This window comes from Adiantum capillus-veneris, chromosome 10, assembly GCF_014529385.1.
Source record: "Adiantum capillus-veneris isolate H3 chromosome 10, ASM1452938v2, whole genome shotgun sequence".
Classification (NCBI taxonomy): Eukaryota; Viridiplantae; Streptophyta; class Polypodiopsida; order Polypodiales; family Pteridaceae; genus Adiantum; species Adiantum capillus-veneris.
This window is the reverse complement of record NC_140940.1, coordinates 52,554,528-52,572,610: the sequence shown is the minus strand read 5'-3', so window position 1 is coordinate 52,572,610 and position 18,083 is coordinate 52,554,528. Positions and strand designations below refer to the sequence as shown.

At 42.6% G+C, this 18,083-nt stretch overlaps 2 pseudogenes; both read left to right on the top strand.

Annotated features, from left to right (window-relative positions):
* Positions 1 to 13,150, top strand: part of LOC147448848 (uncharacterized) — a 101,928-nt pseudogene extending 88,778 nt beyond the window's left edge.
* An 806-nt stretch (positions 13,151 to 13,956) lies between these two features.
* On the top strand, positions 13,957 to 16,884 carry LOC147448847 (brassinosteroid LRR receptor kinase BRL1-like; annotated as a pseudogene).
* Positions 16,885 to 18,083: the final 1,199 nt, after the last annotated feature.

Below are 18,083 nucleotides of genomic sequence, written 5' to 3'. Positions count from 1 at the left end.
CTTGGAATGTTCACACACATACAAAGCACTTGTTCAAAAGAAGAGGAGAAGGTGGGAAGTCGAAAAACAACTTCTTTTAGCACAAGAGAAAGCACATGCATGTGGCAAGTTTTGGCAAAATCTAAAAGGCAAGCGCGTTGAGAGCTTTGGTGACTTGACTCTTGAGGATATGTATATGCATTGTAAGAACCTCTATGAGCAACCCAATGTTGATAAGATGGAGGGTTGTAGCTCCCTTCCATTTATGTCTCCCTTCTTTACCATTGAAGATGTATGCCGCGCGCTTGAGAAACTTGCTACTCGCAAGGCAGGTGACCTTCAAGGTGTCAAGGCTGAAATGATTAAATGGACAAGCAAGAAAACACGATATTGGATATGCGATATGTTTAACCTTGCACTTCAGTATGGCATGCCTCATGATTGGAGTGCAAATTGGATCAAACCTTTGCACAAAGGAGGAGATGTAAACAATGTGAACAACTATCGCACTATAATGGTTGGTTCTTTGATGGCAAAGTTATTTGGATGTATCATGGAGATGAAGATAAGTGAATGGGCTGAAAAGAATGGCAAACGTGCGCTTGGCCAAGCAGGTTTTCGAAAGCATCATAGCACTATTGATCACCTTGTCACTCTTCGAGTTCTTATGGAAGCGTCTCGATTGAAAGGAAAAAAGTTGTATTGTTGCTTTGTGGATTTCAAGAAAGCTTTTGACATGGTACCGCGAGGAAATCTTTGGAGACGTATGCAAAGCCTTCAAGTGCCGAGAGAATTTATGCATGCAGTCTTTCGCATCTACCAAAAAGTGATATGTCGATTACGTATGGGAGATGGAATTTCAGAATTTTTTGCAAGCACTATTGGTGTCAAACAAGGATGCCCACTTTCCCCAACCCTCTTTGGGCTACTCATTGATGAATTGGAATACATGGTTCTTGATTTTATGCAGCAAGAAGGCATAGAAGAGGTTAAGATTGGAAATGCGGTGATCATGCTTTTGCTTTATGCCGATGATGTAGTGCTCTTGGCACATACCTTAGAAGATGCACAAAAGCTTATGAGTGTCTTGGAACGCTTTTGCCTACATAGCGGGCTGATCGTGAATGGATCCAAAACCAAGGTTATGCTTGTAAAGACCCTCAATGACGAAAATCCATGCATTGTATACAACAATGAGAAACTTGAAGTGGTAGATCACTTCAAGTACCTTGGCCTTGAGGTTCCATCCAATCATAAATGGAAGGATTGTGCAATGCGTCGCTTGGAAGCCGGAAAGAGGGCTTATTATGCATTTGAGAACATGTGCAATGCAGGAGAGATCAAGTGTTGGGCTCTCAAAAAGTACCTCTTTGACACATTGGTGACACCGGTGCTTCTTTATGGAGTGGAGGTGTGGGGTGGAAGCATCGGGAAGTCTACTTGGAAAGAGTTTGAGAATGTCCAAAAGCGTTTTCTCACCAACTTTCTCCAAGTCAAGACACAAACACCCTACATGCTCTTACTTCTTGAGTCCGGATCGCTTCCCATTGAGGTCTTGGGCATGGAAAGGGTTGTGGAGTACATGCGTAAGACACAACGTAGCCCTTTGCATCGACTTCCTAGAATCGCATATGAAGCAAGTCAAAAGGTTCAAAAGACATGCAAGAGCAAAATACTAAGTTCGGGGTGGATGCTTGATATTAAGAAATGGTTTGGAAGATGGGATGCATGTCACTTGGTCAAGGATGCGTCGATCGACTCCCAAGTTAATGAGGCCTTCTTACAACGCCAATGTATCATGGCTTGGGAGAAATCCGGAGGTTCTCGCTTCAGCCATTACACCACACACGTTGCCCCAAACTACAAATCTCTCTTCTTCTCGGAACGAGGTAACCGAACCCATTCCTACATCCTTGAGCCCATCCCGTTGAGTGCGATCCGCACCATTGCCTCCATTCGTCTTAGCTCCCATTCTCTACGCTGCGAGACAGGACGTTGGGGCACTGGCGAGGAGTGTCATCGACTTTGCACCTTATGCCCTCGTCAAGTGCGAGAGAGTGAGTACCACACACTACTTGAGTGCTCAGCTTTTGACCACATTAGGTCCTCTTTTCCCCATATATTCAGCCATGAGCTCTCCCTACATACCTTCCTCTCCCAACCACGATGTGGACTCTCTATTGCGACGCTCATTTCAGCCATTTTTGAGCATCGAGAGTCACTTATGAACTCCACTCACACCACGTGACATGTTCATTTGGTCCCATAGGTCATATTTGACCTCCCAGGACGATAATAGAACTATCTATCTATCTATCTATCTCTCTCTCTCTCTCTCTCTGTCTCTCGTTTTTTAGTGTGTGAGAGTGTTCCATTGGTGTTAGGGTTAGTGTAAATTCCTTGCTTGTTTGTGGGTTGCTCTAACGATTCTCCTCTTTTGCGTCCTAGTTCGCTCTTAAACTAGGTGGTGCCCCTTGTGTAGTTGGGATTTGGCTGTGGGTTTGTTGTTTTGGTTTGTGTTGTGTTGTACCCCAGCCCCATTGAGCAGCACGGGAGCCTTGAAGGGTGTTTAGAGGTTGCTCTTCTTGTTGCCCGCCCCGGACCGCCTCAAATTGGTGCCCCCACGGAGGAACGGCTTGTGTATTTTTGTGTAGAATCAACCTTTAGCATAGTCAAGTAGTTTGCATGAATCACGAAAATTTGTATGATCCCTTCATTCCCATTGCAAGGCAAAAGGTACACATAATCGTTAGTACTAAGTTGCAATTTCAACGTGTCATTCGTAGAATTTTAGGTCCTCTTAGGTTGGCCGAGATAAACGCTTCAGTAAATCCTTTTATTTTGCGTCTCATTAGGTACGACCTTAGTTTGGACGTCTATATTTTTGTTTTGTTTTAAGCATTAGGTCATGCATAGACCATGGATAATGTCCCAGGAATAGAGGTTTTCCCCTTCCATTTCACTCCACACATTAGAATAAACATTGCAATTAGTAGGAAAATCCATTTTCAACAACGTATGGTGTTCATGTTTGGTGCCCAAAGAGTAGGAGAAATTCTCGCATCACCAAACCCTGTCATCCTACCTCTTATTGATTATCATAGGTTGTTTGATGTGAATATCTTTATTTTGTTGTAGAATAGATTGCAAGCTAGATACATTGTTGTGTAAATCTTTTTAAGAAAGAAAAACAAAAACGGGTGTCACTTTGAAATCAATTCAATGGAAAGCCAACGCCAAATGTCTGGGTATCCTCTTTTCTTTGGAGAGCCTGGAGAGGATGCTGAATTATTTTTAACGAATTTCAAGATGTCTTGCCATATCAAGAGGATAATAACTAATCAAGAACGTGTAGAAATGTTTGAGGTGGTCCTTAGGAAAGATGCTAGCACTTGGTTTGACTCTTTGCCTGAGGAAGTTAAGGGGAATTACACAGAAGTTTTGAATCGTTTCAAGAAATACTTCTTTGATCCCCAAAACACTCAAAAATTATGGCAAGACATTGTTTCTCATAAGCAAAAAGACTTAGATGACTACTACTTGTACAAGCAAGAGTTTCTACGTCTTTGGGCTCTATGGATACGAAATGTTGCTAACCCTGGTGATGGTACAGAATTTCTAAAGAAGGAGAGGTTCATAGCCGAACTCTTTCCTGACCTTAAGGTAAAAGTTGAGGCGGGTGCACCTGCTACCTTTGATGCAGCTGAAACTAGGGCTGCTGAGAAATATAGGAAACTCAAGTGCTTAAGGGGAGAGGTTCCAATAGAAGGTCTTAGACCCAAAGGTAAGTCACAAGCATCAACATCGAGGGAGCTTCTTGAGGTAACGACGGAAGTAATTGAGAAGTTAAATGAATCTTTAAGCAGCCTGTCAATTCACCTTGCACAAGCTGTAGGTCCAAAGGGACAAGCAAAGAAGTCTGAAGAGCAAGATCCACGACCTAGGAGAGTCTTGCAATGTTGGAATTGCGGAGAGTCTGGACATGGGATGTATAATTGTCCTTGGCCACGTGGGGAGCCAGGGAGACCTAACTTGAATTACCCAGTGATGAATGCAGGTGAAGGAACTGGTCAACAACCAAGGCTTCTACAAAGACCAAATGGACCAAGACCACCTCCACAAGGGGTAGAAGGAGTTCCACCTTTGCCAGATCCAAATGTGCATGTGGTAGAGGTGACAAACTCAAATGAGGTTGACATGGAAGCAAATGGCATTAAGCGTGGCCGAGGAAAAGGTAAATAGAAAGAGGGTGTCCCATCACAGAGTGACCATGGACAAGGCAAGAAGGCAAAGGAGACCAAGGAAGCTAAGAGGACTCGACGTCGTATCAATCTCCAAGACTTCCCTCTTGGACATGGTATGGATCCATACAACCTGTTGGAAGACATATGAGGTAAGGGTCCTGATATCTCATGGCCTCAGTTTCTTGCATTATGCCCACAAGTTAGGAGGGATTTAACAAAGGCAGTAGCACTAGGAGAAAGGTAAAAGAGAGTTTTCCTGTTGTAAAAATTGCACATGCTGAAATGAACGAGGATATTACACCTGTGCTAGATTGTTACATAAAAGGAAGATTGGTTAGGAAAGGTCTAGTGGATGGGGGTGCACAAATTTGCATCATGACAGAAGGGCTCATGCAAAGACTAGGCATGCACATCCATGAGACACCTGAAATCAAAGTGAAAATGGCAAACAATAGCAAGGCTAGGTGCGTAGGCATTTGTAAAAATGTTTTTGTGGAGGCCTTTGGCATTAAGAAGGCAGTGGATTTCTATGTCATGTCTACCAAGGGAAATGGTTACCCATTTATCCTAGGAAGACCATGGCTAATGAAAATGCGAGCTTTGCAGGATTGGGAGAGTGGAAAGCTAATTTGCAGGAATGAAAATCACAAGAAGGTTGTCTTTGACATGAAGGAGAAACGCCACGAGGAGCTCCATGAAGAATCATCTCGAAGTGAGACGGAAGAAGATTGGACTGAAAACACTTCAAAAGAAGAAAGTAGCGGCAGCATTACTGAAGAGGAGTCCTCCATTGAAGTCATGGGGGTAAGGTTTAAGCCAAACAACCAGGAGACCTCTTCTCGAGGTTTGGAAGAGGTAGGTTCCCAAGAGAACCAAAAGGTGGAAGATGAAGGAATGTTAGAAGGTATGTTGTCCACAACACTTACAAAGGATGAAAGAGAGGAGTTCAAATGTGTGCTAAGGAAATTTCCGAGGCTTTTTGCTAAAGACTACACCGATGTGCGTGGAGTAGATGTTGTTCAACACAAGATTGAGTTGAAGCCAGAGGCCACACCTAAGGCTCAAAAGCTACGAAGGCTAGGAGTCATTAAGGAGCAGGCTCTACTCAAGGAGGTAAGAAAGCTTCTAGCAGCAGGTTTCATTTATCCAGTGGAGAATTCAGAGTGGGTCTCTCCTGTTGTTGTCACTCCTAAGAAAAATGGCAAGTGGAGGGTGTGTGTGGATTACCGTCCCCTCAATGAGGCAACAAAAAGAGATCACTTTCCCCTCCCATTCCAGGTTGAGATACTAAATGAGGTAGCTGGTCATGAGAAGTACACTGTGTGCGATGGTTACTCAGGTTACTTTCAAATAGGGATTGCATTGGAGGATCAATTGAAAACAACCTTTATCACTCCTTGGGGTTGTTATGCTTTTAGAGTCATGCCATTTGGTCTGACAAATGCTCCTGCAACATTCCAACGTTTCATGAACATGGTGTTTCAAGCATTCTTTGGAAAGTCAATTAGGGTGTTCATTGATGATTTTTGCATTTATAGCTCAAAATCATTGCATCTACAAAGGGTAGAAGAAGGTTTAAAGAAGCTCTACGACATGGGAGGTCAACTCAACCCCGACAAGTGCCACATAGGTGAGGATGAAGTGATCTTGCTCGTTCACAAGGTTTCCTATAAAGGCATTGAGGTGGATCCTTCAAAGGCAAAGGCTCTTATTGAGCTCCCATCACCGAAGAGTCTTCAGGAGGTCATCTCTTTCATTCAGAAGGTGAAGTATATGTCACGCTTCATTCACTTAGCCTTGGAGTTGCTTCATCCTTTGCAAAAGTTGACACAACAAGTAGAATTTGCATGGTTTGATGAGCTTGAAGAGTATTTTTGTAACATTAAAGTCATTTTGTCAGAGCTACCAACACTCATGCCTCCTTGTTGGGAGTACACATTCTTTGTTAGCTCTAGTGTTGGAAGGGAAACAATTGGTGCTGTGTTGCTACAACAAGATCCCCACAGTACAAGGATGCGACCCATCTACTTTGCTAGTAGGGTCATGAATGCTTTGGAGAGAGACTACACAGAAGCAGAACTCATGATGCTTTCTCTCATGTTTGCGGTGAGAAAGTTTAGATCCTACCTACTACCAAAACCTTTTGTAATTCTCACTGCAGAAAATTTGTTCCCTTGGGTGTCATCTCAAATGAATCTTAGTACTAGGATCTCAAAGTGGATTATGGAGTTGCAAGAGTTCCAATACTCTTTCAAGGTAGAAGATAGTGTGCGTGCACAATTGGCAGGGATTCTCACTTATAGGGTACATGAGAAGGAAATTAAGGTGCCTCAAGTAAAGACCCTACCATTGCCACCACCAAAAAGTATTCCCAATGCTTTTACCTTGTTCTTTGATGGAGCTTTTCGACGAGCCACAGGAAAAGCAGGGGGAGGGCTAGTGTTGCTCAACCCAAGTGGAGAGGTGGTCATGAAATAGAAGTTCAATCTACCAAGTTTAGCTAGCAACAATGAAGCAAAATACGACACACTAATTCATGGTTTGAAGATGTGCATTGGCCAAGGGATACAACGCCTCATGGTAAAGGGAGGTGCACTTCTCATTGTTAAACAGATTTTAGGCATTTGGGCATGCAAGAATGAAAGATTACGGACAAAAGTTCATGCCATTCGTAGATTGTTTAATCAATTTGAAGAAGTGCAACTATATCATATTCCTAGGAAACAAAATGAAGATGCCGATTTACTTGCACAGCAAGTAGTTACATGTGTTGAGAAGGAAGTGCAGGTCATCATGGTGGCAGCAACTGTCAAGCAACCGAGATACCAGGGATTGGAGTCATTGACTCCCATTATTAGCTACATTTTGGAGGGCGAGTTTCCACAAGACTTCACGAAGGCTCAGAAGAGGAGACTCATGAAGAAGGCAAGCGCATATCTCTTCCTAGAAGGCTCCCTCCATCAAAGAGGGAGGGATCAAGTATGCAGAAGAGTACCAACTATTGAGGAAATTCCAGCCATTCTAAAAGGTTTGCATGAAGAAGCATGTGGTGGTCATTTTGCCCAAGAATTAACTGTGAAGAAGATTTTGCTTGCGGGGTATGTTTGGCCAAGTCTACATGTGGATGTCCAACATTGGTGTAAAAGTTGTTACAATTGTCAGGTAAATGGGAATAGAAGATTGATTTATGGTCCAAGGCAAATTGTGCTTGCAAATGAACCCTTTGAAAAGTGGGGCATTGATGCTATGAGTCCTCTGCCTAGGACAAAAAATGGTAAACTCTACATTCTAGTGGATGTAGACTATATGACTAGGTGGGTGGAAGCACAAAGTGTGGCAAAGGTAAATGAGAGGACAGTGAGAAAATTCGTCTACACTCACATTTTTTGTAGATTTGGCACACCTTTGGAGATTGTTTTTGATAATGGTCCAGGGTTTAGAAAGGGATTGCTCATAGAAGTCTGTGAAGAACTTTGCATTCTACATCGTCACAGTACACCCTACTATCCCCAATCAAATGGTTTGGTGGAGAAGGCTAATGGTGTCATTGCAGGAATCATTAGAAAGATGGTGCAAAACAAGACAAAATTATGGGATGACTTCTTGGATGGTGCCTTGTGGGCATATCGAACCACATATAGGGAAGCCACGGAGTTCACACCATTTCACTTGGTCTATGGTCAAGAGGCTTTGCAGCCTATCGAGCTCAACATTCCAACAATGCGACTTCATGACAAAGCAGCACAAGATGATCAAGAAGCATGGATGGATCGACTTCTTACCTTAGCTGAGCTTGAGTGGAAAAGAGAAGCAGCATACGAGTGCTACAAGAGGAAAGCTACGCAGGCGAAGGAGAAGCTTGACAAGAAACTAAAGGACAAAGGCATCAATGAAGGAGATCTGGTGCTAAGGTATGACAATCGACTCGATAATCGTTTTGATGCCAAGTTTGAAACTAGATGGCAAGGGCCATACATAGTCAAGAAGGCTTTCAATTCAAGTTACTATCAGCTTATGGACTTGAATGGTAAAGAGCACTCCAGGAAAGTAAACGGGTATCGCTTGAAGCCCTATTTGAGTCGCCTTCTACCAAAGGATCTACCAAAGATCTGTCAAAAGGCCACTGTCTCATGTAAGTATTGTTACATGAAGCATGAGTGTAACTCTAGCAAAAATTCTGACGGGCCAAACAATAAAGATCTCGTCAAAGACTCTGAAGCACTCTCTTTGGAAAAGATGCTCTATGATGGTACATGAATATACCATCATCCAGGGGGAGGGCTAATGATAGCCGTTTTTCGGCTCTTTGTAATTGCCACAGTGAGTTACCTCACCCTACCAAAATCACCCAAACACTGTGGCTATCCCTACCATTTCACTGTACATAGGCGTGCGTGAGTCACGGGACTTTTCCCATATCTTCTTAAAAAACCCTCAATTAGCTAGTCATTGGGCTTGTTGAGCCAAAAAAAAAAAAAAAAAAAGTATACTATGGCCCATGCGTATGTAAATATTTCTTTGTATATAGGGCCTAAATAAAAGATTTTTTCATAATTATTTTGATATTTATTTAAATATTTCTACCTAGGTGTGTGTTATTTATGCTCTGTACATTGCCTCACCATTACCACAATTTTTCTTACCATTTTTCATACTCTTTATTCCATATAGAAATATTTTCATGTAAGCTTCTCTTATATTTGGTGTAACTCCACCCCAACAAAAATCCAAAAAAACTAGTTTTATTTATGTGTATATTTTTCACTATTGTGATTTTTCCCTTCCTACATCTATTTTGTTTTTTTTTCTAAAAAATTAGAACACCAAAAATATTTATCTTTTTATGGTAGCCTCATAATGAGAGAGATTTCTTTTGACCCCTTTATATTTTTTCCACTTATATTATTTATATTTGACATGTACATATTTTTTAGACCCCTCAATATTTGATTTTCTTAGTTGTACTATTCACTTATATCATGATCTCAACAATATCTTCAATTATAGACCTACCAAATAAGGTCAAGGGTAGGTGGCATGCATACATGCACTATGGAGGGCTCACTCTTGGAGGTATTCAAAAGAATCATCCAAAGAAGGACCCCACAAGGACCTTGTGCAATGGAAAAAAACGGTCGGTTTTGCTGAATTTTTAAAGTTCACTTGCTCTCCGAATTTGAAAAGGTGATACAAACAAAATTTGTAGCTCGTGGGCTGAACTTTTGCCTCAAATTTTTTCATATTTTTTTGAGCTACGAGCTGTGAGCTATGATTTTATTAGTGGACCCCAGTTTTCCCATGCTATGCAGCCACACTCTCTCTTCCACTTTATCATTTTCCTCTTTCACACACACTTCTCCACTCATCATCCCCACCTCTCTCACCACTCCTCTCTACACCCTACTCACCTTCTCCTCAACCTTGAAGAATAAGAGAAACCATAGTGAACTCATACCTCCCACACACAACTCCATTCCAAAATTGACCACCTAGTCTCATTTTTCCTCCTCCAATTTACCCATATCTATCAAAAAAACCACAAAATTCAGCCTCTTCCCTTAAAAGACAGCATCATGGTGGTTGATTACTCAGCTTCAATTACCTTGTCTCTCAAGGAAGGTCAAGAGTGGAGAAAAAATGTACCGTCAAAGCTAGTGGACCATCAACAAGCGTCAAAATTGGCCCTACTCAAGACACTTGGAGCATCAACCTTGTAAGGAATCCACCTTTTCTTACCTCTTAAGATTTTTTCTTCCTTATTTGTATCCTACATGGATACTCCCATTGTAAATATCCAATTCCATTTGTAAATTAATACTAACTCTACTAACACTAACCCACTATGAAAAGTCCTATCACCTCCATTTCTCTCCTCTCTCTTTCCCCACCAACTTCTTGATAATTCCAAGCAAAAGAAATTAGATAAATTGCTGAAAATCTAACCCAACCATGGTTAGAGGAGTAACCCTAGCCTTCAAAATTTCTATAAAAGGAGGGTGTAGCTAGCACAAAGGGGAGCCATAAGCAAGAGCACTATGCTATAGCTTGAGAAGCCAAGCTCAACCTCTCTAGAAGGAGCTCTTGAGTGGAAGCTCATTGTCTTATGCATGTGCATTTGTTGTAATAGGGGATTAGCAAGGGAACTCTATGCCATTGTAAGAGAGAGAGTGATCATTCAATTGAGAGTAGGAAATCTATCATTTCTCCTACTAGTGTAAGCCCAACATTTGCTGAATCAAGGAGGGTGGATTTGGACTAAGCTTGGATATTTTGTCTCCCTTCCAACGTGAAGTAATGGACAACAATGATGCGTAAGTGTCTTGGTGTTTTTTGTTAAGTTCTTGATAGCTTGTCTCTGGTGTTGTCATCAATCTAGCCATAAATCCCACATACTGTAAGAGGGCGACAGGGTGGAGAGGACTCCCCTGGCTTTAAGACAGTGATTGGGGTGGCTTTTCTTGTGATGTGTTGTGGTGAAATTTACGCAAGCTATGTTGAACAAATACTAATTTCACTTTGATTTGTCATGACAGATTTGTAAGAAGGTATTAATGCAACAAGCACCCCCTCCCCCTTTCTCTCTCTTTCTTAAATATATAGTTGTGTTTGCTTGATCATTGACGATACGTTTCAAAGCAGCCCGAGCACTATCTCTCTCTCTCTCTCTCTCTCTCTCTCTCTCTCTCTCTCTCTCTCTCTCTCTCTCTCTCTCTCTCTCTCTCTCTCTGTCTCTCGTGTTTTAGTGTGTGAGAGTGTTCCATTGGTGTTAGGGTTAGTGTAAATTCCTTGCTTGTTTGTGGGTTGCTCTAACGATTCTCCTCTTTTGCATCCTAGTTAGCTCTTAAACTAGGTGGTGCCCCTTGTGTAGTTGGGATTTGGCTGTGGGTTTGTTGTTTTGGTTTGTGTTGTGTTGTGCCCCAGCCCCATTGAGCAGCACGGGAGCCTTGAAGGGTGTCTAGAGGTTTCTCTTCTTGTTGCCCGCCCCGGACCGCCTCACTGGTAAGCACTTGGAAGAAATTTCAGCTTTGAAGTCAAAGATGGCAAAATCGTTTGACATGAAAGACGTGGGTGAGGCAAGTCATATACTTGGTATGCGCATTGAGAGAGACAGATCAAAGAAGTTGATTTGGTTATCTCAAACAGAGTATATTGACAAGGTTTTGCAACGTTTCAATATGGAGAAGGGAAAGGCATTGAGTGTCCCATTGCCACCATATGTGAAACTTAGCAAACAAGATTGTCCTATGTCTGAGGAAGAATAGGCTGAAATGGATAAGATTCCATATGCATCTGCAGTGGGTAGTTTGATGTATGCAATGATTGCTACTCGCCCACACATTGCATTTGCAGTGGGAGTAGTAAGTCGATACATGTCAAACCCAGGCAAGAAACATTGGGAGGCAGTGAAAGGAATATTGAGATTCCTGAAAGCTACAAAGAGTATGGGTATATGCTATGGGAGTCAGGAGCTAAGTGTAAAGGGTTTTACAGACTCAGATTATGCAGGTGACTTAGACAATCGAAGGTCTACGTCAGGGTATGTCTTTACATTGGCTGGTGGAGCAGTATCATGGCGTTCTAGATTACAAGATTGTGTTACTCAGTCTACTATAGAGGCTGAATATGTTGCAGCATCAGAGGCATGCAAAGAATCAATTTGGCTTAATCGACTAGTAACAGATTTGGGAATCAAAGAAGAGATGCCTGTGTTATATTGTGATAGTCAAAGTGCTATACAATTGGCTCGCAATCCAGTTTATCACTCAAAGACAAAGCATGTGGATGTGAAGTATCATTTCATCAGGGAAATGCTCGAGGATAAGCAACTTTAGCTTTTCAAAGTTCACACCACAGAAAATCCTGCTGATCTACTTACAAAAGGACTTCCCTCAAAGAGCTTTGCGCATTTTCGCAAGCAGTTAGGTGTAGGGTAGTACATCACTTCTCTACATCTCTTGTATATTAGCTTGTATAGTAGCTTCTCTCACACTTAAAGTACCACATTGGACTTTAAGTGGGAGGTTGTTGGGGTATAAAGCCCAATGTGGTCGCCCAGGTAAGTGGGCGGGCCGCCACGTATGTACACATATTCTTTTGTAAAAACCTAATAAGAACTCACTATGCTCTACACATTACAGTAGAGCGAGTTCACCATATCGTCGTGCTCTTCTTCTCGCACTCTCTCTCGCGTTGCACTTCCGCTCATACTCCTTCAAGCACAACATCCTTATGCATCCTTTCCACATGTTGGGTGTAGCTGGCGTATTCGGCGGCTCTCTATTCAGTGCTATGCATGGTTCTTTGGTAACTTCTAGTTTGATTAGAGAAACTACTAAGAATGAGTCTGCCAATGCAGGTTATAAGTTTGGTCAAGAAGAAGAAACTTACAACATTGTAGCTGCTCACGGCTACTTCGGTCGTTTGATCTTCCAATATGCTAGCTTCAACAATTCTTGTTATCTACACTTCTTCTTAGCTGCTTGGCCCGTGGTAGGTATCTGGTTTACCGCCTTAGGCATAAGTACTGTGGCATTCAACTTGAATGGTTACCCATCACACGGCTCTCCAACTTAAGTTACCTTAGGGAAAAGGATCTCTCTGGGCATAGCCAAAGGTTTATTATTCAACCATAATGATTGCTGTCCAAACATCCTACATCGAGACCTCAAGACAGCGAATGTGCTTCTTGACGAGGCACTAGAGGCTCACGTCGCCGACTTCGAGATGGCGCGGTTAGTGAGTGCATGTGACACATATCTTATTGTGTTGTGCTGTGGGCGCAGGGGACACCTCGATATGTGCCGGTACTACCAGACTCCCAAATGCACAGACAAAGGCAATGTGCATAGCTTCAGGGTGTTTTCAGAGCTAATGACAAAAAGGCAGCCAACATGGTCGTCGGGAGCGACCGACAAACTATTGAATGATAGCTCTCGTAACCCCTCATATACTATATGACCTCCGGCTCGCCTAACCCCGATAAGCTCAACTCAGATAAGCCTGACTCGGATAAGCTTAACTCAGATAAGCCAGATGGCCAGACGATGGCTTGCCCCTCACCAACACCACCTAACAAGAAAAGAAGGCACGGTAAGGTTTAAGGTTGCGTTTTGCTCGCAGGACTTGTGGTTGCCGTGAAAGGGATAGCGGGTGACGGGATTCAGAAGGCGAAAAGCAAATAAAACGAATCCTTCATCTACTAAAGCTACTTCAAATTTACTTAAAGCACTCGCTTCTTCATCTACTAAAGGCTTGAAGCACCTGCATCTTCACCCATGACTTTATCCACGTCAGGTACTTCGCTCGAAGTAACAGCACCTTTCATCCACGTCAGCTAGTTCACTCGAAGTACCTGTTCTAGACTCAAAGTCTGTACCGTCGAAATCGGCTTCTTTTCTTTGGGTATATCGACAGAAAGTGCAGAGAAAAGACACTTACTTGAAGAATTAGCCGCAACTCGTGGCACCTAATAATTGAGGCGCGCTAAAAGTCGACTAGAGGCCCGCAAACCACCTAATCTATAGGTTAGATGATCTATCTCGAAAGATGGAGAAACCCAGTAGAGTAGTTCCAGTCCTGCCCTGAGCATTCCACTTTCAGGAGAACTGGTATGGCAGCTTCGCAGAGTGGGTTCGATGATTCATAATCAGATTGTTGACAGAAATCGGCGATCAACGTTAAAAAGTCGAGTACCCCACCCGGGTTATGTTCATCCAGCCGCTATTTTCTTTTAATGGCGGAGGCAGAACAGGCGCAGTACGACAGGGAGTGGATTTGTAATCTTGGGGAAGGGAAGGGTTTGATTGCGTGCTTGACAAGGCTTTCGCACAACAAATTCTCTGGCGCTCTCTCCTCCATTGCGGCGCCCTTTCTTTCATGGCTTAACGTTTCAAACAACAGCCTTTCAGGCAGCCTCCCGATGGGTATCGGCCAATGCAGGACACTTAAACATCTTAACATTTCCTTTAATCAAGGAACTGGCTAAATACCTCTTAAAGCCTTCTTATTATCTACCTTGAACCTCACAACTGCCATAGCTGGTAGTTGCTCAGACCTAACTCTGTTAGATCTCTCTAAAAATTTTATAACAGGCCCAATTCCCACATCCCTCAGCTCCTGTTAAAGCTTGCACCATGTCAACATCTCCTTGAACTCCTGGAAATATTCCCACCATCTTCAACCAGCTAGTAAGCCTAGAGGTGCTTTCTGTCTCCAAAAACAATCTCACAGGCGCAATACTACCCGATTTTGGGGATTCTTTACACCAGCTTAAGAAGCTAGATCTTTCGACAACAAGAAGAAACAAGATAATCCCAATTTTCGGCTCTGCATAAGCTTGTATTGAGCTTCAACAAGTTCACGGGGCCTCTTCCTACATCCCTCCCCAACTCCAGTAGGTTAAGGGTACTTGACCTCAGTGCAAATGCCTTCACAGGAAGTATTCTTGGGAAGATCTGTGGTCCTTCGCTTCGCAGATTGCTATTAGCAGACAATGATTTGTCTGGGGTGGTGCCCTTGGAGAGCTGCAGCAGCCTTGCTGCAATAGATGTCAGTTGCAACTTTATGACTTGCGCCTTCCCGACACCGCTACCGGCTATGCCTAACATGAGAGAGATGGTTATGTAGGGCAACTTTATTGAACAAGAAATCCCCATTGACATCCGCGGCGCAACAAGGCAATTATGGCTACTGGTGCTCAACCTCAACCTTATCAACGGCACCATCTCGCCCACCCTCTCAAACTGTAGCAGCCTAAAGTAGCTAACTATTTCAAATTCAAACAACCGTCTCACAAGTTACATTCCGCAGGAGCTGGGGCTTATGCCAAGAATCAATTTTCTGCATCTCAACAACAATTCATTGTCGGGCACAATACTGCCTACACTTGGGAACTCCAGGTATCTATCGTGGGTTGATCTCAGTGGCAACGAGCTAGATGGTGCTGGTGAGGTGGTTATGCGACACCGAAATCTTTTTGTGGTAAGGAAAATATTTCATTATACTTTCTTTGGATTGAAGGGAGCTTTGAACTAAAATAAACTTTGGACTGAAGGGAACTCTTTCTCCTTGGATGGGAGATAACTACCCTAGGCTAGGAAGCCACCTCACCTTAAATTGAAGGGAGCTAAGCTATTTAGTATCCTTTGGACTGAAGGAAGCTGGCAAGAAAGCTTTCCTTTGGTTTGGGAGCTAATTTTCTTTGGACTGAAGGAAGCTCCTGATGTCTTATCATGTTACTTCGGACTGAAGGGAGCTAAGCTATTTAGTATCCTTTGGACTGAAGGAAGCTGGCAAGAAAGCTTTCCTTTGGTTTGGGAGCTACTTTTCTTTGGATTGAAGGAAGCTCTTGATGTCTTATCATGTTACTTTGGACTGAAGGGAGCTCTTTCATTGATGTCTTATTATGTTAATTTGGACTGAAGGGAGCTCTTTCATTGATGTCGTCTTATCATGTTAATTTGGACTGAAGGGAGCTCTTTCATTGATATCTTATCATGTTAATTTGGACTGAAGGGAGCTGCTCTCTTCTCTCTTGTTAGACTAAAATAAACTTACTTTTTATCCCATACCACAGAAAGCATCCTTCCCTTCTTTTGTGGTCCTTCTCTCAAGAAGTTGCTGCTTGCAGATAATGAATTGTCTGGGGCGGTGCCCTTGGATGGTTTAACCTTGTCACATTAGATATCATAATTTTGTGAACGGCAAAGCCACTGCCCGTCTTGCCTTACCTGTAGGAAGGAGTGGGCCAATCTCATTTCATTGAGGGAGAAGACCTGACATCTGCTCAGCGACAAGCCAACTGTGGTTGCAAGTTCTCACCTTTTCAACGGCACGGCACAACTCTACCCACCTTGGCAAACTGCAGCTTAGAGTAGCTCGCTCTGCTCACAAGCAACCTCTTTACATCACAGGCAGCATTCCTTTAATGGTCTCATGCTGGCGAATCAATTACTTACATCTCGGCCCTTGTCCGGCACCATCCCGCCCACCCTCTCAAACTGTAGCAGCCTAGAGTGGCTAACTATTTCAAACAACCGTCTCACAGGTTACATTCCGCCGGAGCTAGGGCTTATTCCAAGAATCAATTTTCTGCACCTTGGCAACAATTCGTTATCAGGCACAATTCCACCCACACTTGGAAACTGCAGGTATCTGGTGTGGTTGGATCTTAGCAGCAATGAGCTAGAGGGCATCATCCCCTACGAACTAACCGAGCAAGCAGGGAAGGTGATAAAAGGAACGCTCAGCACTGGTTTGTGATTCGGGTATTTTAAGTATCTGTACGGAGATCTATGCACAGAGTATGGCTTGGGTTCAGTGCTTACCATGAGAAGAGCTCACCTTTTAAGGCTAAGCAAAATTCTAAACTTCCAGAGCAGAGATGCAACCTTAGCGTTTCTATGCAGACATTGCACCATACTACATCCCTAACCCTCCAGGATCCAGTGAAGGCAGCCTAACATTCTTTGATGTTAGCCAAAACAAGCTTACAGGCACTATTCCAGAGGACTATGGTAGCCTAATCTACACCCAGGTGCTTTCATTATTACATAACAACCTCACTGGCACCATCCCTTTCAGCCTAGGCAACCTGGTCCAATGCTCCAAAAACCACCTAGACCATAACCACCTTCAAGGAGGCCACCAAGGGCTTCTGTGAAGAGGCCAAGATAGGCAGTGAAGGCTTTAGCATAGTCTACAAGGCCACCTTAGATGATCAAACTGTGGTAGCGGTTAAGAAGCTCATCCATAAGATTGATGAGAAGGGTGAGCCAAGAGATTTCCAGGCAAAGATAAAAACAATAGGTAAAATCAAGCACCCTAACCTCGCCTCTTTGTGGGGTTATTCTCAGACAGACAATGAAAGGTTTCTCATCTATGAGTACATGGAAAATGGCAACTTGTATAAGTAGCTTCATGGCACGACCTATGAGTACATGGAAAATGGCAGCTTGTATAATTCATGGCAACAAAAAAAAACAAGATGATCCCAATGGCCAGCCTGCGGCTACAATAGGGCTTAGCTGGGAAAGCAATTAGCTTATAATAGCTTCAGGAAAGTATCTTGTTAGCCCATTGTCACTCAGATTCAATACTTCAAGAGAGAAGCACTTTGCAAGAGAGACCCATAAAAGAATTTGCCAATACCAGGATTAAGCATATGATCACACAAGTTGTAAGTAACAGGTGCAATTAGGCCGAATCGGCCAACATTGCGTTGACCGACACTCACTACACCTTTTACACTAACATAAGGAACATGAACACGACAGCTACTATACTTTTGTTTTAGTGTATTTAATAAATTGATTATTCCTTGTGTTGCATGTAACCTACTCTAGCTAGATCCATCGTCCTTATCTTTGCCTTTTTTTCAGTGACTGTATACTAAATACCCTGCACACCTTGCTATAAAAAGAGAAAGGACTAAAACTAATTCAACAGATTTCGAATGAATAGGGTCTTTAGCTAGAGGTAATTTATATATAACCGGGCTTTGAATCCACAAGAGCTTGTATGTTAAGTGTTGTCGGTTTTTAATTCTTTCTTACCTCAAAATAATAGAGAGTAAAGCATATAGTAAAAATAATAGAAAACCACAAGGATCAGAATTAAGATTGGTGCATGATGCTATACTTGGGTGTTCATCTGTGTTTAACACAGGTGGTTTAGTTTTAAGAAAATCAAAATCCCATGTTTGAATTTGAAAGTCAAACTCGGCCGTAAAAGGTGTCAAAAAGTCTAATTCCCTAAATTTCTAGTATATAGTCAAATCTATTTAATATATAGAAGTCTACGCCAAGAAAACAACTAATGAGCGCAATGAAAAAAAAGGACACAATATAGGTTTGATTAATA